The following is a 20,522-nucleotide window of genomic DNA, read 5'->3' as shown; positions in this document are numbered from 1 at the left end:
TCAAACTTGCTTTGATCCTCCAGCCGCCCCCCCGGAGCACTGCTTTACTGCATTATATCCAAATTCGTGTTATATCGGGGTAGAGGTGTAATAGTTGTGTTCAGCTAAAAGGAACTGTGATTGCAAGCTCCTGTATAGAAACAAGCTCCTGTATAGATACACAGCTTCCCTTTTTTAGTGGTCTGCCTGAGTGACTATAGAGTGAACACTCATGAAACAGCACAATTTAGCAAACTTACACCTCTGTTCATTTAATTGACTGCAATTTATTGAATTACATCACTGTAGAACCAGTGCTGGTTTAAAGGTGCCCAGGGCCATAAGCCAGATCTATGCAATACAAAATACAGGGTTGGTTTAAATAGCTACCCATTAGCTCAGTGTTTCTCAACAACTGGTCTGTGGACTAGCACCGGTCCCTGAGATCTCCATGACACTATTTAGCAAGGTAGCAAGCCAGTCCCTGGTATCAAAAAGGTTGAGAAACATTGAATTAGTACACACAGTGCTTTGATTCGGCATTGAGCTCTGCAAGGGTGTGTAAGTCAGCTGTCCGCATGAGAACAATGAAGAGTCCGGTGGCACCTTAAAGACTAACAGATTTATTTGGGCATAAGCTTTCATGGGTAAAAAACCCACTTCTTCAGATGCTTATGCTCAAATAAATCTGTTAGTCTTTAAGGTGCCACCGGACTCCTCCTTGTTTTTGTGGATACAGACTAACACAGCTGCCCCTCTGATACTTGTCTGCATGAGAGTGCATGTGGTCAATTCTTAATCATTAGTCCAATCCTGCAAATACACATATGCTTAACTTTACTATTATGAGTTATCCCATCAAAACCAATGGGATTACTCATGGTAGTAAAATTAACCATGGAAGTGTTTGCAGGATCAGGGCGTTAGATAGGATAGGGGTACAGATAGATCAGATTAGGCAACTCCCCACCGAATCAGGAATTGACAATGCGACAGATGGACATGGGGGGCTCACAACCCTAATAGTGCATCACCCTAACCTGGATGGATTGTATCCACCGCTGCCAGAGACCAGAGTGCTCTGTCTCTCTTTTATTTACACGTTAGCAACACTTTCATATCTTGTCCTGCTAATATGTGTCAGTGGATTTATGTCTACAGATGTACAGCAATATAAAATGCATGTAACCTTTAGATTTCCCTCCCAATCACTTTTTTGTTGTCCTTTGGCACTAAGAAAAGGAGCAAGCTTTAAGGTGCATTCACACCTAGAGCTCATTTTTAAACGATCCCTCTGTTGGGTGAACAAATTCTTCATAGCAAGTGTTAATTATGTGCTAATTTACTTAAATTCTTCATCATGAGAGTGATTATGGAAGGAAATGTGCTGCAGCTAAAACCAAGATTCCACACTTGTAAATAGGAACTGCTGTGCACTAAGAGAGAGTAAAGACAATTGTAGTGTGATCATCAGACTTGTAGAAAGTTGTGAGAGTGTTAAAGGTCCCATTCTGTGCTTAGCTAGGCAGGATGGGCTCCCATTGACTTCAATAAGAGTCTAGTGTGCTTATCTCAGAACAGAATTTGGTTGCAAGGCATCAATTTAAAAGCAGATTTGTATATCTAAAGAGGCTGCCAAATACAGCTAGGAGTGGGTTGGGAGATGTGGAAGGAATGCAGAAGATGGAAATCAAAGGTAGGAAGTGGTTTAAAAGAACCATTAATTCATTTTTTTTAGAAGGGACACAGTCTACCCAATACAAACTATGAATTTTTAAGCTTGTTGTAACTAACAGCTAAGGTTTCCCTAAACACAGAACATTAGAGAAGGCCTGTCTCTTCAGTTTAACTTGTATATTTGATTGCACCCAGTTTGTGTCTAGTCAGTTTCTGAGGACCTTTATACAGCAGCAGAGGGAGGGGAAAAATAGAACGATGTTTTTGTAAAGACAGAAACTGGCCAGTAGACTTAAGAGCAGGTCTAGTGCCTCAAACCTCATATTTAAAAGAACTAGATTTGACAGTGTCATTTTAACACTCAAAGCTCAGCAGGTTTCATGCTTTTTCCCCTGGGGAGCAGAGAAGAAGCAGCTAGTAAGTTTGGAGGCTTAAAGGCTTCAGAAGATGGCTGGCAGCTAGTGGCTGTTTTCTAGCATTATTTACTGGTGTGTTGTTGTTTTCTAGGAGTGACTGTATTGCTAACTGGTAGTTCTGAGAAGAGCAAGGACATGGAATTGTCCACCCTGTTCCTTCCCAGGAACTGGCTTGTATTCTGCCATTATACCTGTCTCCACCTTCTCTTTCTGGTAAGTCTCCACTGATGCTGTTGCTTCCATGTATTTAAGTCTGTTTCTACAACTTTATAGCCTATATCCCAAGAGGACAGGCTACCATGTAGCAAGTCATTAGAGGCGTGACCCTATGAACATTTGAAAATAGCTAGTTTTATGGGTGTCAGTGGTAGTATTCAGAGACTTATCTGGTAGGACATGTGGTCATGTTTCCAGGATCATGCCCAAATCACTGAATTTTTAAAGGTATTTAGATGTCCAAAGATATGAATAGGAGCCTAGTGGGATTTTCAGAAGTGGCATGGGGAAGATCGGGGGCGGGCTATCTTTGGGCCTGATTTTTAAAGGCATTTAGGTGCTTAAAGCCACTGCCGTTCCAGTGAGAGACTTCCATTGATGCTGCAATTCTAGACATCGGTTATCTTATGTGAAATAAGACAGGCTTTTAAACTAGATCACACTTTGGTTGCATTTTATGTAACATTTTATAAAAGTGTCTATCAGAATTTATAAATCAAATAAACCAGAACTTTAAAAAACAATCTAAATAATACTCACTTCCCCTGGGATTAGTTAGAACAAAGCCAAAAGAGAGACTGCACAAAATTGAACTTTTTACTGGAAATGTTGAAGTCCAAACTTCCTACCTCCTGTGACCAGTCTGGAAAGAGGATGGAGAAACTGACTTGTCTCCTTGGGCTAAGATAGAAAATGTCTCCCTCATAGAAAGAAGAGGGACAGTGAAAGCTTTATAGGGACTTCCCTGTCTGGTGGTGTCAGATGGTTTGTTGTAACAGCCTGCCTTGATTTGAAATCATCCACATGTAAAAAGTACAAGTAACACGCTACAAGATACACCCCCCTGCCCTATTGCTGCTACTCTCTCCTCTTTAGGTGTTCAGAATAGTTATAGGAGCCTGAGTTGACCACACAACATAGTATTCACATGTCTGGGTTTAGTTTCTCATATTTGATGGCTTCAGTAATTAAGGCACATTCACAACTCGGAGAAGACTGCAGGAACTGCCTCTTCATATCTTACAAAGCTGAATTCTGTCAAGGTATATTGTAATCAAGCTGATTTATCTAGGGCCGCCACGCTGACTTCAATTACGGCTCCGATTCTGCCATAAGCGGATCTCAATAGGTGGAGACCCATTGATGTTATGGGCACAGGAATCTGCCTGTGTGGAGTTCATGGCATGTTCAAGCCTCAGTTAACTAATTCATTGGCCGTGGTTGATGAGTGGATCCAAATATAATCTGTGACCCAGTACAAATTGCTCTCTGTCACAGAACCAGTTGTACATGATGCGACGGTATAATGCAGTGCTGGCATTCAGCTGACCAAGTGAGAGGCACATGCTTGTCTTTTAGTGAGCCTTCTCATCGTGAAAAGTGCTGGAGAACCTTCATGTACTATCCTGACTTAGACCCACTCTAACTAGCCCTGCTTGGGAGCTGTCCCATGAAAATAAGTGTCATTACAGTGTTGCGCACGCCTAGGACAGGATTGCAACTAATCTGTGGCCACTGGGACTTCACAGTTGTCACCATGCTGTGAGCTATGGCCAATGAGATCTCTGTGGAGCCAACAGCTTAGAGTGCTGAGCCTCCTACTCCAAAAAGCCCAGGGTCCTACCAGAGCAAGTAATGCTTCATTCTGTTGGAGGAACTGCATGAGCTGTTGGCAGTAGAGGGGCTATGACACATGATGGAACGGTTCTGGTTGTATTCTGTAGAGCAGCTACTCAGTGCTTAGTATCAGAGGGGTAGCCGTGTTAGTCTGGATCTGTAAAAGCAGCAAAGAATCCTGTGGCACCTTATAGACTAACAGACGTTTTGCAGCATGAGCTTTCGTGGGTGAATACCCACTTCTTCGGATGCAAGCGGATGCATACTCAGTGCTTAGCATTTATTTATTTAGCACAACTCCTCTTCAAAGTGCTTTACAAATGCAAATTGAAACACACTTGTAAGACCCCCAAGTGTGATTTCCAATGTACAGAGGGGGAAACTGAGGCACCCAGGTGCTGCGACTTGCTCAAGACTACTGATGGAGTTGGTGTCTGTAGCAGGGTGGACCCCTGCTCCTGCCCTGAAGGGGTTAAAAACAGCCCTGGGAAGGGGCCGAGGTGGGAGAAAACAGCCTTTAGGCTGGGCTGATTGGGAAGTGGCTGCAGCTGGGGCCACGCCCCAAACTGAGCCACAGGGCCTTATAAGAAGACCAGGGAGGCCAGAAGCAAGTCAGTCTCTCTCTAGCTATAGAAGGAGATGGGCCTGGCTGCAGGGAGCTAGAGACCGGGTACCTGAGTGGAGCAGGGCTGGGGAAAGGCTGGGGAGCTCTGGCCTGGAAAACCCCAGGCTGTAGCCTAGCTTTAGGCCAAGAGGTACTGGGGGGCTGCATGGGGCAACCCAGGGGTAGGCAAAGGCAGCAGGTCCAAACCCCTTTGCCTATGATGAGAGGCTGATACTGCAGTCTGCCCCAGTGAACAGGGGCTAGATGGAGACTGGGCAGTAGCCAATACTGAGGCAAAGTGGGGATAGTGGGGTGGGGTCTCCCCTGGGAGGAGACGTGGGGGGCCAGTAGCTGGAAGGTGGATCACCGGCCTGCAGAGGGCGCTCCGGACACTGGACTGAGCTAATTCCCGAGGATGACCAGTAGGAGGTGCCGCAGGGGTGAGTCAGACCCGTTTACAGTGTCAGAGCTATGATTAGAAATTGGGAGTGCTTGGCTCCCTGTCTCATGCTCTGCTCTAGAGGCAGAGCAGTTTCCTAGTGGTTAATTAAAGTTAGATTTGTAAAGGTGTTTAGGCACCTAAGAATGGCTGGGAACTCTTGAAAATCCAATTAGGCATCTATCTGCATCTCTGTATGCCTCTAAATACCTTTAAAAATCTGGTTGTTACTTTTTCGTGGCCAAATTTTCAAAAGTATTTAGCATCCTGCTGCTCCCCTTGAGAATATTTGGGAGCTGTTGAATGCTAAACGCTCTCGAAAACCTGAGCCTGAATTTTGAGTGTTGAGCTCTTTTTAAAATGTGGGCCCAGCGTGGCTGGTTGTCTGTCGTGTGTTTTGGGGGAAATGAATCATTGACAGTATTCATCTCTTGATTTTTACCCACTTATTTTAATGGTCTGAGTACTGTATGTCTGAACTCTGGGCCATGTTTTCCAAGTTCATGCAGCAGTGGAATTGTGCTAAATATAGGAACTTGTGTATGGGGGATGGCTGCTTTTCTGGACAACACATAAGAGATTGAACTCCAGAGCTGAAGGCATGAGTTGATACAGATTGACCTAAAGAGCCAATTCTCTCTAGCTCAGGCTGCATCAAACTCTTCTCCCCTAAAGATCAGCATAGAGAGGGACCTGTCACACATGCTCACCAGTGGGTTACATATGCAAATGGGAATTTGACCACAGGTCCTGTAATTGTGCATGTGTGCACACAAACAGGCAGCTATACAATGGACTTAAGGCAAAGTGGAGAGCACAGCTGTACTTATCAAGCAGATGAAGTCTCAGGAGAGTCTTCATAAATGCCATGAAATTCTTCCATTTCACCCTGGTGATTCTGCCATCCAGAATTTACACTTTCCCCTTGCTTGCCTGGGTCTGGGGTCTTTTGCAGCACATTACATGGGGGCTTGGTAGCCAAATCTCTTTCCTTTGCCACATTTTGGCATTTCCTCGGTAATGAGGCTTTCTTCATGGTAGCTTGCATATGGGGAAGGGTTTCAAATTCTTCCATCTCTTTTGTGCCTGCGAAGTATAACTGCTAATTGCTCAAGCAAAAACAGAAGTGTCTAATATAGCATCTTCCAGGCTGAGGGCACTCCAAAGAACTTCATAAACACATCTACAAATACTTTCACTCACTGAGGAAGTTCTGCCTTATCTAAAGCGAAACTGAGCCACCTCGTGGGTGAAACTAAACAGGTGGGTTTTTTTTGTTTGTTTTTTTTTTACACTGTGCAGCAATACAATGCACATGATTTCGAGAGAAACTGAAACTAGAGGGGGAATTTTGAGGAGGCAGGTACTTACCCCAAACTGGAATTTTCCCAGGATGCTGACAATCGTATCCTTCCTGTTAAGAGATGCCAGGAGAACTCTGATCACAAGTGACCATTCTCTCTGATTTACATCACAGCTGAAAGTGCAATATCCTTATTGAAGTCATTTAAATATGACCCAGAAACTCATTTGTTTCCTGTTGTCCCATCTGCACCACTTTCCTAAGAAGCTCAAAACTGAACAGAGAGTTTGTAGCTCTAATAGAGTAATTCCAATGCTGTATCACATTTTATGACTGAACTTTGGTCACTTTACAACTGAGTGTTGTTGTTTTCCTCCTGGAGTTAGCGAAGGGAGTTTTGCATGCTGTGGTAAGTGGTTTGAGGGATTCTTCTGACTCTGCCATGCGAGTGCCCAACAGCAACCCAAAGGGGAGCAGGTCAGAGAACTGTTAAGTTGCATTGTTGAAGATCCTTAGAACCATTGTGGATGATTGGATTGGCTGGCATGCAATTCCTGTCCACCTTCTCTGGTGCTCCCGGTATGAATGGCCGGCGTAGCCCCACTGCACAGACAGGCATCAGCAGGCATTGCCACAATATAAGGCCATCCTTCCTTCTGTTTGGTGCTGGGAAAAACCAGGGATAGCTAGGGGCATGGTAAAGGCACCATACCTTTATTTGGTGATAGTTCTCTTGAGCACCAGGAGGGGAGAGAGGCTCTGCGGGAGGAAAGGCAATGGAGACCGGCTGGTACCAGAGGGGGTTCCAAGCTAGCAGAGACAGCAAGGGTAGGGAAACTGAGACTGACTCCAACAGGTGCCCTACAATCTAGCAAGAGGAGGGGGAGTGCAGTGATCCCAAGTGGGTAGCCATAGACACATTTTTTCTGGTGCAAAGTGGCCCTCTTAAGAATAGGTGAAGTAGGAGGATTCTGTGCCCTCATGGCCACTTGAGGACCCCAGTGAGGATATCACTGAGCTCACAGGGCTGGGTGGGGAGAGGGAAGGAGGGTAGTTATCTTGTCACCAACATCACTTGGAGCAGAATTTGGCCCCATGCATTTGTACAACATGACAAATTGAGAGAAAGGAGTAATGGGCAAGGTGTATGTAGTGGGGCAGGAAGCCAAGCATCTTTAGCGTCTGAAAGTGTGGGTATACTGGAGATAGGCCTGGCCTTGGACACATGTTGATGTAAGAAGAAATTCATATCCAAAGGTCCGAACCCTGTGGTTCAAGGTTCTCTCCAGTGTGTTTGCATGTAAGGATCCTTATTCAGTCTTGGTATAACTCCGTTGATTTCAGCGGTGTTACACCAGGAATGAATTTGACCCATTACATCTGTGAACTCCTATGGGGAATATGCTCACATTTTGTCTCTTCGTTAATTTCTGCTGCTAATCAGTAATCATTCACTGAAGATATTATTGATCAATAGATGTTTTGTCATGATATTTTATAATGACCATTCCTAATGGGTTCTGAAACTCCTGCAGTTATTTTCCTGAAAAATACTCTTTGTACATGATGAGCAGTTCAAATGTCTGATGTCCTCTCACTGAGGAATGAAAGGGGAGACCTAATATGTCATTCTGTTTCTTTAAACTATTTATTTGGTATTTTCAGGCTGTATTCTTGCTATATAAATGCACAGCTGTCTTCTGATCTTGTAATAGCTCTTAGTTCCTATCTTATTACTATCCCACGAATGTGTCTGTGACATGAATGAAATTGCTCTACATCTGGTGAGCATAATAAATACCTACTTTTTCTTAGTATTTGGAAGTCTGCAGAATCAATGATCTGGTTATATTCTCTGTAGCAGTGAACTTGCAGAGTTGGCCTGGCCTGTATTTGACATTCAAACACCACTAATTGGCCCTTTGTGGCCCTGATGTTTTGTAGACTCTGGAGGAAGAAAAACTGTGTGAAATGGCTGAGAGTTTGTTATGTACACAGTTAAATGGCAAATGCTTAGTGTTTTGTTTTCTTTTACACACACATTTATGAACATACAATGTAGCTAAATGAAATGTTGGTGTGTTTTTTTTTAAAGTAATTGATTAATCTCATGTAATTCTTGGAGGATTGTGGGTGTTGCCTAATTGTTGATACTTGTGGGTCAGGGGAACGATTTAAAGGTTCTGGGGTTCAGAGCAGGGCATATAAACCCTGGCAGAAATCGGGGTGGGTGGGGAGGGGCGACATGACTGTGTGTGGTCCCCCCTCTCCCCACGCATTGTCTCTGGGTGTTGGAGTTTGTTTTGTGAAGAGCAATATCTTGCATGAATACGTGATAGACTTTTCCTTACATTTTTAAAGAGGCACATCTGTAGATACTCTGGTATACATGCACCCTAAAGCCTCCTTTGTAGAGAATCAATGGAATTGATTGATGTAAACAGTTCCATTTAAACTAGGACCCTTTACACCTTATGATGTAGTTGATCATATAGCACTACCAAACGGACATGACATTTATTAAATTTAAGGTAAGCGATATTCCATCTCCAGATATCTTGCAGTCCAGAAGTAAGAGGAGAAACAAAGGCCCAACATCAGTAGTTCATGCCCAGATGGTGTGGAGAGAATATATTGTTGAGGTTTGTGCTGTTACCTTTGTAAACACGGGGGTGATTCCATAAGTAGACCCAGTCTGGCTTGTAGATGGGCTCTGCTCCTGTCTTGAAACACTCCTGTCGAGGGTGCAACAACGAGAATCTTTTTTTAAATTGGGATGAAAGTGATAACTTTTTTTGTAATTTTTACAAAAAATGACACGTGCTTCTCACAGCAGGCTATAGCATAGTGGTTAGGAAACTCCCCCAGGATGTGAGAGCTCCAGATTCAAGACCTAGCATTGCTTAATTCAGAAGGGACTTTGAACCTGGGTCCTACATGAATGCCTTTATTCTCCAGGCTTTTTTGACTATTCTGTGATGGGTCAAAGTCTCTCTGGCTTGGATCAAAAATTCCAAGACGGACCTGAGAAACTTTTCCTGACAAAAGTTTAGTCGAAACTACCATGTTCCCATGAAAAATTTCAGTTTTGATAAACTGATATTTTCTACCAAAAAATTCCCGACTAGCTGTAATCATGGCTAGCATTTCTCATGTGCAGAAACCCAGCAGGTCAGGTCCTGAATCAAAATGAGAGGAGATTCCTGAGTTTATCTGCTACTCATGCATCAGCTTACTGACTATTCTGTGGATAGTCTCTGCTCAAGTGCTCCAGAAGAAAATCCTTCCTTGGATTGCGATCAGCAAGTCATTGGAAGGGAGGCCTATAGCCATGTAGGAATAAGTGGTGGTCAGAGAGCCGGTAAGCCAATTTATGGGCCAAATCTTGCAGTCCTTATGCAGAGATCAGTTCTGCCCTCAGTTACATCCAGGCAACCCAACTGACTTCAGTGAGTGTGGTTGCACATACGTGACACAGCATGGAATCTGGTGTCCAGTCCTTACCCCATTCTTGAAATTCAGCAGAAGTAAAGAGCGAGGAAGGGCTGCAGGACTGTGACTCGCTGTGTTTAGATCGAGCAAAGATGGCAGGATTGGGACGTATTGGGTTTCTAAACCACACTTTCTGTGTGAAAGAAGCCTGAATGTGAAAGAGGCATTGGGGTGAGTTACGCGGATTGTTGACTGCTACCCACTGACATCCATGCTCAGGGAAATTAGTTTTGGGATTGCATTGCTTGGGATTGTTAATATACAGTTGAAATGTGTGTGTTTGTTTTTTGCTGTGGTCCCGTTCTTTGTCATTACCCTCACCCCAATTTAATGTGAATCCAGTCCCTGGATGTTTTGAATTCCCCAGCTCTCCAGCTAGTAGCTGCTCTAAACCAACTGTCCTTTCTGAAATGCACCTTTTGAAGGAGCACGACACATGGTTAAGCTATGTGGCAGCCACTCTGCTATTTCTAAACCTCCATCAACTTATTTCGGTTCCCGTTAGAAAAGACAGTTCTAAGGCAGCAGAATAAATAAAGAAACCCCTCCTTTCAGGGGGTCCCCATGAAGATGATTTGCCATTTGGCCATTGGCTTCAATGGACTCAAGAGCTGACCATTAAATTGCTTTAAAATACTGCAAATAAAATTAATAAATGTATAACCTACTCTTTGAGGGTCAACAGATACTGGCTGAATTAAAGTGGAGTAACTCTGAGCTGTATTGCTGCTAGAGACTTCACTGGCTGAGGAACCAATGGTCAGTGAGAGATTGGTTGCTTTCCGGTTTGTCCTAGTGGAAAAAATAAACATGGCTAAGAGGAGACACAGACTTTTAAAGGCTGAATGTACTTGAATCATCAACCTCTGAGTCTGTACTTACAGTGACATTTCTCTGGCACTACCACACTACAGAGACTCACAGGGAGGAACCGCCTTCAGATTTTTCTATAAACCTACAGGAAACAAATGTAAATCAACTGTATTTAGAGCTGCCTCCTCTTGCCTATGGCAAAATGATGGCTAAGCAAACAGTATGTAATTAAGAGCAACACACTGTGCCTGTGTGTGTGTGTGTGTGTGTATTAATGTGATATAATAAGCATTGATGTTGTATAGAAATGGGCACAAGTCACAAAACTCCGATCTGTTTCCAGGCGCAGGAGGGGCTTGGGTTTATTTTTTTGTGGTCTGTTTTATAAAGACAGGAGATGTGTGAAACTTGGATCTGGACCTGGGTTTGCATTCCAAACACCCACACAGTGCAGGAGTGTTAGAATCAAGGGGTGGGACTCATCTTTACTATTTGAGCTAGTAAGAGTGAAATAAATAGTTGGCTGATCTCCATAGTTTCGCTGGTTTTCCTCTTCTTACAAATCTTTAACTTGGAGACTAAGCGGAGCAGCACACTGATGGTTATAATAACTGCATGGAATGCTGTAAATTGTACTTGAGACTTTTTTTTATCTGAGTATGATAAGGGCTTAGGATTTCACCTGCTGTTCTAGTGACGTTTTATTAAGCAATTGGCAAATGGCAGGTTCCTTAAACAAAATATTAGTTATTAGAATAAAAAGGTTTTTTTGTTTTTGCTAGGTCATCATACCTGCCATTAGTGGCAAACTATAAACCGAGACATTTGGGGAGAAAAATGGGACCTTCTTTTTAACTCCGTTGGAGTCCATGGTATACAGAGCTGGAATCGGAGGGATGGGCTGGGAAATAGGGCAAGGGTGGGGGCAGACTTGGCTTTCAATGGGGTTAGGTGCCTAGCTCCTTTAAGTGCTGTGCTGATACCACTGCCTATTGTGTTGACCAACATTGTCTCATTGTACTCCCCATTGGTCTGTGTGTATCCATCTGATAGCTCTTGTCTTGCAACTACATTGTAAGCTCTTTGGAGCAGAGACTGTCTTTTTGTTCTGTGTCTGTACAGTGCCAAGTGCAATGGGCTTCTGGTCCATGACTGGGGCTCCTACGTGCTACAAGAATATAAATAGTAAATAGGTTCCTAGTGGTAACCTCAGCCTGGGTCCACGTTCTTTGAAACAAAAATGGTACTTAAAAAAAACAACAACCCCACCTGCAGCCAAATTCTTCACTTGTACTGCCCCTGAACATATCAAATTAACATAACAAATGCTAGCTAATGATGCCTCATAACAACATTGTCAGCTAAACATGATCAGACCTCCTTTTTTAAAATAATCCTGTTAACTGAGGCAAGGTTAAGATACTTGTCCAAAGTCATACAGCTGTTCAGTGTCAGAGCCAGACTATAACACTGGCAGTTCCCATTTCCCCACTTCTGTGATCAGTCCACTAGATCATGCTACCTAGTTGTGAGCCACAGTCAGAAAAGATATTTTAGAATGAATCCAGAATTCCTGACTCCCAGTCCTCTACTCTAACCACTAGCCCAACTCCTCAAATCTTTCTAAGATTAGAGATAAGACTACTTATTATGAAAGAAATGTATTGCTATGACTTGTTAAGATACCTTTAATGAGCTGAAATATTGTGCATGTAGATGAGCCCTTACGTTGAATAGTACACACGTTATGCTGTTTTAATTATACTGGTGTCATTAAAGTGGTATGACCTCCCCACACCTCCATTGTGAATGGAATTATACCAAAATGAAGGTTCTGATTCCCATATCAGAAGGGGAATAAGATATATTGGCACAAAGCACCTTATTTCAGTATAATTGCATCCACTCCAGGGGTTGTATCAATAAAAAAAAAAATCACACACCTAAACAAAATAGTTGTGCCACAAACACTGTGTGTAGAACACTAATAAGTCACTAGGGCCAGAGGGTATTCACCCAAGAGTTCTAAAGCAACTCAAATATGAAATTGCATTACTACTAACTATGGTATGTAACTTATTGCTTATATCAGCCTCTGTACCAGATGACTGTCCAATAGCTAATGTGATGCAGATTTTTTTTAAAAGCCTCCCCAGAGGCATTCCTGGCAGTTACATGCTGATAAGCCTAACTTCAGCACTAGGTAAATTGATTGAAAGTATAGTAAAGAATGGATTTATTAGACACATCGATGAATATGATATGTTGGGGAAGAGTCAACTTGGCTTTTGTAAAAGGAAATCATGCCTCACCAATCTATTAGAATTCTTTGAAAGGGTCAATGACCATGCGGGCAAGGATGATCCAGGGGATATAGTGTACTTGGTCTTTCAGAAAGCCTTTGACAAGATCCTTCACCAAAGACTCTTAAGCATTGTAGGCAGTCATGGGATAAGAGGGAAGGTCCTCACATGGGTCAGTAACTGGTTAAAAGACAGAAAACAGAGGGTAGGAATAAATGGTCAGTTTTCACAGTGGAGAAGGGTATTTAGCGGGGTCCCCCAAGGATTTGTACTGGGACCAGTGCTGGTCAATATATTCATAAATGATCTGGACAAAGGGGTAAACAGTGAGGTGGCAAAGTTTGCAGACAATACAAACTTAGTTTAGTCCAAAGCTGACTATGAAGAGTTACAAATGGATCTCACAAAACTGGGTTACTGGGCAACAAAATGGCTGATAAAATTCAATGTTGATAAATGCAAAGTAATGCTCATTGGAAAATATAAACACAAAATAATACATATAAATTAGCTGTTCCTACTCAAGAAAGAGATCTTGGAGTCATTGTGGTGTGGATAGTTCTCTGAAAACATTTGTTCAATGTTCAGCGGTAGTCAAAAAAGCTAAGCATGTTAGGATCCATTAGGAAAGGAATAGATAAGACAGAAAATATCATAATACCACTATATAAATTTATGGTTATGCTCACATCTTGAATACTGCATGCAGTTCTGTTCTCTCTCCCCACCTCCCTATATCTCCTAAAAGATATATTAGAATTGGAAAAAGTATAGAGAAGAGCAGCAAAAATGATTAAGGGTATGGAACAGCTTCCATATGCGGAGAGATTAAAAAGACTGGGATTGTTCATCTTGGAACAGATGACTAAGGGGGGAATATGATAGAGGTCTATAGAATTCATGACTGGTGTGGAGAAGGAGAATAAGGAAATATTATTTATACCTTCACATAACACAAGAACTAGGGGTTACCCAATTCAATTATTGGGCAGCAGGTTTAAAACAAACGTAAGGAAGTACTTCACACAACACATAGTCAACCTGTGGAACTCATTGCCAGGGGATGTTGTGAAGGCCAAAAGTATAACTGGGTTCAAAAAGGACTTAGATAAGTTAATGGAGGATAGGTCAAACAGTGGCTATTAGTCAAGATGGTCAGGGATGCAGCCCCATGCTCTGGGTGTCCCTAAACCTCTGACTGCCAGAAGCTGGACTGGATAATGGGATAGATTACTTGATAAAGTGCCCTGTTCTGTTCATTCCCTCTGAAGCATCTGGCACCAGCAGCCACAGTCCGAAGACGGGATACAGGGCTAGATGGACCGTAGGTCTGACTCCAATATGACCATTTGTATGTTCTTGTGATCAAATAAATAATCTTTACAGATTGACACATTGATGAACATGTACTATGCTGCTATCTTATATTTTGGAGCCATTTTTGACAATTCTACACTACAGGCAGGGCCTTTGTGAGTCATGGAGACAATAGTTCTGGATCTCCAAGGGGGAGCCTAGTTTAAGAGAAGGAAATGAGTTTGGCCAATTCAGCGGCAATTCAGCTGGGTGAACATCCCACCACTCTACCTGGAATGTTGTAACGTTCCTGAACCATTGAATGGAGAAGTTGACAATGCCCTTGGATTATGTCTGCTGGCCAATGAGGTGAGAGCCAGAATTTAGGTGTCTACAACCCACCAGGCCACCACTATAATTAAAATCCCTCTCTCCTAAGTCAATAGGATTTACACCATGGGGACATTTTCAAATCACTGAGTAAAAGGCATACATGTAATAACATGATTTCCACTTACAGTGTTTACTCAGTGCTTTGAAAATACCTTTTAGGACCCAGGGGGCTCTGCCTGGGACTAAGGCCCAGTAGCAACTGCTGTGTGGATTCATGGGTATTTTGAGCCTGATTCCATGCTGTCCTACACCTTGAGTAGTTCTTGGTACTACAAACGTTTACGATGTACTTTAATTGCATGCATAGTGCCATAGACTCTGAGGGTGTTTGAGGTTAAATTAATGTGTAAGTGTGTTCAGGATCAGGGCCTTGCACTGCCAGTATTTGATAGTGTTTTGCTCTCCTTTTGCACAGGTGTAAATGACTAAACACTTGCCTTTACAGAGAAATTGTGGTGTTGTGCAGGTTGAGAGTGTCTGTGGCCTAAGGACCAGGTTTGTAAAGGTATTTAGGGTGCCTGAAGATGCAGATAGGTGCCTAGTGGGATTCCCAAGCAAGTTAGGAGCCTACCTCCTATGACAAGTCAATGGGACTTAGGTACCAGTATCCACAAAGAAGCTTTTCAAGGAGGCCGGAGATGTAGAACGATACAACCCTAATTGTTTAATTGTAAGAGTCCATCCAGAGATCTCTGATCTCTCTGGCCTGGTTCATCTGTCTGTCTCTCTCCTTCTGTATATAAAATAGGATTTTAACGGGATTTTAGCAGAAGAATATTTTTGCATTCTAAATGGATCCAGTTGTAATAGCACTAAGACAACTCCAGACAGCCACACGAGAAAGCGCACAGGCTACTTGGAGGCAACCAGCCCACTCTGGCAAGAGTAAGTCATCCAATGTGAGATGGCTGAGTGAAATGAATAGGCTCATACTCTGGTACAACTGCACCTGCAGTACTGTGCTCAGTTTGAGCAACTAGTTACCCAGATGTTGGCAGTATAAGGGCTCGATCCTGCAAGGTGCTGAGCGCTCTGGAGACGATCCAGCAAAGCTCATGCTTTGGAGTGTGCTAGGCACTGCAGAGACAGCTTGCTGTATGCAGGGCCAGAGCAACCCATTAGGCGACCTAGGTGGTCACCTAGGGTGCTAACATTTGGGGGGCGGTGGCCGGATCTTCGGTCGCCCTGGTCGTCATCGGTATTTCGGGGGCAGGACCTTCCGCTGCCTCTGTCTGGGGTGCCATTTCAGGGGCGGGACCTTCCGCCGCCTAGGGCGCCAAAAAAGCTGGCGGCACTCCTGGCTCTATGGTTTAAATAACAGTGACATGCTAATTGCATGATCGTCTCCATAATTGGGGTTCCCCTGTACAGCAGAATGGGCTCCCTTTTAAAAAAAATTTTCTGTCAGTCTCTGTCCTTCATTATAACTTAGACTGAATCTGGCAGTTAAAGCCACCACAGTTTCTGCATGTCCTCTTCCTGGTATATCTCCATGCATATTCGTGAACTGATAGTCTCAAAAAATTGCTTGCCTCTGACTGTCCCCATTCCTCATGTAGTGAAAGACACAAGTATAATGCGGTCATACAGTCATTCTAATTTTACATCTCTTCACCTCCATGCCTACTGGGCCAACCACTACAAATATGGAATAAGATGCATAAAAACAATAGAGATGCTGGCGCATCCTAGCAAGAATAACTGGGGTGATAGAAGAGCCAGACTGTTGCACATCAGGCATTGGGAAGATAAGTGATAGCTCTATCTATTGGGCTAAAGGAGAACTGCAGTTTAATACAGTTTCCCTAACAACTTCGGCCAAGCTCTCAGCCATGATAAAATACACTCTGTACCTTTTGGAACAGCAGTGGTCCCTGCTTCTGCAACTTACACATTTCCCCCAAATAAATGTAAACCTCTCCTGCTTACATTAGAACCCATCCTATCCAAATCCTCCTGATTCACAGCATCCTGATTTCTTAATCAGTTTGTCTGCTGCCATGCATCACCTGAATTGCAAACTCAACTGGATTTTGGAGTAACAGGAATCTCATTACATTCCATTCCCTGCTCTTTTAAGCAGAGTTTACCTCCACTGTACCTCCTTTGCAGGGTTTGCTGTCAGTATTGTATACAGAAATGATCATGGGACAAAATAAAGATCAACATTCTCAGACTTGGGTGCTTAATGTAGGCACCTGGTTTTCAGTGGGTAGAGCAATGGACTGGGACTTGGGGAGACCTGGGTTCTAGTCCAGCTCTGCTGCTGGCTGACCTTGGGCAAGTCACTTCACCTCCCTGTGCCTCGGTTTCCCCCTCTGTAAAATGGGGATACTGATACTTACCTCCTTTGTGTAGTGCTCTGAGACCTACTGATGAAAAGTGCTATTGAAGAGCGAGGTGTTTATACTTAGGCTGTAGTGTAGACATAGCCTATGTCAGCAAAACTTATGTCACTCCGGGGTGTGACTATTCCACCCCTAAGCAACATAAGTTACACCAACATAAGCATTCATGTGCACAGCGCTGTGTCGGTGGAAGAGCTTCTCCCACCGACGTAGCTTATGCTGCTCGCAGAGGTGGGGTTTTTTTTATGCCGATGGGAGATCTCTCTCCTGGCCACATAGAGCATCTTCATCAGACGGACTGCGGTGGCAGAGCTGTACAGCACTGTACATATAGACATGGCCTTATTCAGAGGCGCTGAGCACCTGCAGCTTCCACTGGAGTTGAGAACACTCGGCTTTTTCACTCTGAAAATCAGGTCACTTAATTAGGAACCTACCACCCCACCTCAGGAAAGCCCCCCTCTAGGCACATGCTTAAGTGCTTTCCTGGTTCAGGGCCTAAATATGGACTTTGGTGCCTCAAATTTGGCCAAAACTTAAACACTTTTCTGTTTTTAAAGCACAAATTGATTTTAGCAGATGAAGTGAAGGAGAGCTCTGGGCTTTTACTACACAGCCGAAAGATCTTGCCCTCCTTGTGGAATTCCTAGGAAATGAGCTTCCCCAGGTTGGATGGTGTATGCAACCCGACTGATGCTCTGTGGGATTCTCAGCAATGCGAAATGGCAACCTAGGGCTGTGGGTGACTTTGAGTATCTCTAACAGCTACCTGGGAGAAAAGACAGCCCCCAGGGCAGAAATCCATCTTGTCTGCTGAATGTGATGGCAGATATTGATTTAGAGTGTAATGTGTTGGTATTGCCAACCCCAAATGTTCAAAAATCAGGAGTCAGGCTCACCAAAAATCACAAGATTGATTTTAAAATCATGTGTAAAATAATAGATTTGGTGTTCTTTTTATTAACCTTCTCCTTTTTGAGCTTTTAGGGTACACCGGGGTCACATTTTGACACTTTCTCCACAGCCATGAGGGCTAGAAATTACTTTTTTCTTAAGAATGAAAGCTGAAATCATCACATATCCACTTGACTCCAGGTGCAGGAGCTTTAAGGAAAACAATAGTTATCATGAGACTTATGGCAAAATCATGAGAGTTGGCAACAGTGTTGGACTGTGCATGTCCTGACTCTGGTTTTAATGCTGCCTCTGCCAATTTAGAATGCTAAATTTAGTTGTTCTGGCCAGTTTGATGAAGCAGTGATGTAACATGATGAACCCCACTGTGAGGTTTTTCAACCAAAGCCATTATTAGCTGAGTACCCAAAAACTCATCCGTTTATATATTTGTTACTCAAAACTGGCTGACCCAAAGTCTGTCAAAAATGGCAACAAAAGGGTATGGGGGGAATCAATCAGATCCTAATACCCACCTGGGTAGTTGCAGTCTGATGGGACCACTTACTTGCCACCCCAACCCCACAAAAAAAGCTACAGCTTAAAACCAGATTTAAAAAACAAACCAAAACATCTGGGCACCTCTTCCTGCCCTGGGGCACGGGGCAGCATTGCTGTTCCGTTCCACAGGGTTACAAGAGCACTGTGCGAGCGCCAAGCATGATGTTGAGGAATCAAATAGGTGCTGCTTTCTTGTATCTTTTGCATTATTGGACATCAAGCATTTATTTCTAGAGTGAGCAGAAACGTCAGCATTGTACGGCTTACATCCTTGAGAGACTAAATTGCATGCGTTTTACCGTAGTGAGTCATTTTAGCAACCTCAATGTTCCACGTAAATGGCAACCTTTACTTAGTGTAACTCTAGATCTTTGTGAAGAGGACAGAATTAGACTCGGCCAAATGAAGAGTTGGGGACCTTTGCAACCCAACACCAGAATGATTACAAGGTACATACCAATCATGCTCTTGACACAAACAATAATGACGACATTCTAGCATTGCCCGAATAGTTGACATGTCTGCAGAATTATGCTATATCCAGTACTGGCGCAAATATAATACAGGGGGTTAGGAAAATATTAAAGAGGCATGGAACTCTTTGCCAGACGTTGAAAAGTGGTAAGCACATTGAATCTGTTTTAGGAACAAAGTGAGCATCTGACAGATCTGAAATAAACCTCATTATAAAAATGGGTGGGGGGGAGGAAGTACCTTTTAACCCTACAGTTTAGAGGTAAGGCGAGCTTAGAGGTGCATGGTAATTTTATTGTATTAATATGTCTTGTGGTTTTAAAATAAACTCAGAGTTGATCTACTGCATAATCTTCAATTAACTTTTTTGCAAACCAGAGCTAGAAGCTGTCTGAATTATTGGAATTTATATTATTTATTTTGAGGATTTTTTTAAAATCTAAATATAATAATTTTTGCTTTATGTAATATGATGACTATAATTTGAACTAGTATAAAGGATGATGATTTAGCAGAGAGCCTCAGACAGAAAATTCTGTCTTGGGTCCAATTTTCGGTGTCTCAAGGTTAGATTGTTGAATTGTGGCAATTTCAGGTGTGAGCTCTCTAGTCTTAATTTTTCTGTTGAAGGTGGTTTGTTGGTTGCTTGTGGAGAGTTTCCAAGGAATCTGGAAATTCAATTTATCTATCTATTTTTTGGTCCTCCTCAGAAATCTGAAGTGATTGGGTTAGACCAGGCATTTTCCTGCAGGTTATGGAATGAATTAATAAATGACTTTGATTAGGGGGAAGGATGAGGGTGACTCTAAACCCTAACAAGAGTTCACATATTGACTCAAATAATTTCTCATTCATAGAATTATTTAAACGTGTATTGCTCACTTTTAGTGGTTTACCCTCCCACTCAAGGATTTAATGAAGATTAGTGAATGTTTGTATGAGACTTTGAAGATGTAAATGCTTTACATCACAGCTAAGTATACCTGTGTATTTATTTTACAGCCACTTGTCTAAATTTGGCACCAGCTTTTAATTTTTTTCATTTAGTTAGAACAAATTTTTGGCATATTAACTGGCTATATTATCCTGAGGGTGTGTTGCAAGGAGGAGGGGACACATGGAGAAGAAAAAATAGCAAGAGAGATTATTTTTTAGCAGTAACACTAGCAGTGAGTAATTATTGCAGTTCTTTCTGTAGCTCTTACAGTAGCTGAAAAGTCTTGCCTAGAAAAACATACTGAGTCTAGTTAAGAGCTTTTCTAACCTGAAACTGATCTAATATTCAAAGGCTCTGTTACAAAGGCTCTTTTTTTTTTTTTTTTTAATTCAGAGCATGAAATACTTAGATTGGTATTTCAAGAGGTCGTTTACTGTGGTACTGATGACTGTTAAGCCAGCAGAATTTTAGTCCTATGTTCAGCCATCACATATTTACTTACGGAGCCATTCTCCACTCCTTGTGTGCATGAGAGTTAATGTCCGCAGTATCAAGGGAAGAATAAAACTCCCCTAACTCTCAAGTAGAGACCTATATTGAGACTGCTTGATTGTCTTCGCTATGTAGAGTTGCAGCATCTCTCAAATGCATGCAATGCCATCACTGGGAGTGGAGCATTTAAAAGTCAAGAAAGAGAAGATCAGTGGCTTGGATTGAGCAGTGCTCCAATAGAAGCCATATAATAGAATAAGTATAGTTA

The 20,522-nt window shown here is 42.7% G+C and overlaps 1 long non-coding RNA gene across 1 annotated transcript in view; it reads left to right on the top strand.

Moving 5' to 3' along the window:
- The first annotated feature begins 1,421 nt into the window (after positions 1–1,421).
- Positions 1,422–20,522, top strand: part of LOC123376273 — a 63,337-nt gene continuing 44,236 nt past the window's right edge. The window contains exons 1-2 of the long non-coding RNA XR_006581738.1: positions 1,422–1,675; positions 2,164–2,285. This is a non-coding gene — a long non-coding RNA (uncharacterized LOC123376273). The remainder of the gene's footprint in view (positions 1,676–2,163; positions 2,286–20,522) is intronic.

Source organism: Mauremys mutica, chromosome 8 (assembly GCF_020497125.1).
Source record: "Mauremys mutica isolate MM-2020 ecotype Southern chromosome 8, ASM2049712v1, whole genome shotgun sequence".
Lineage (NCBI taxonomy): Eukaryota > Metazoa > Chordata > Testudines > Geoemydidae > Mauremys > Mauremys mutica.
The sequence above is the reverse complement of the archived record's forward strand: the minus strand, read 5'-3'. Positions and strand labels throughout refer to the sequence as shown.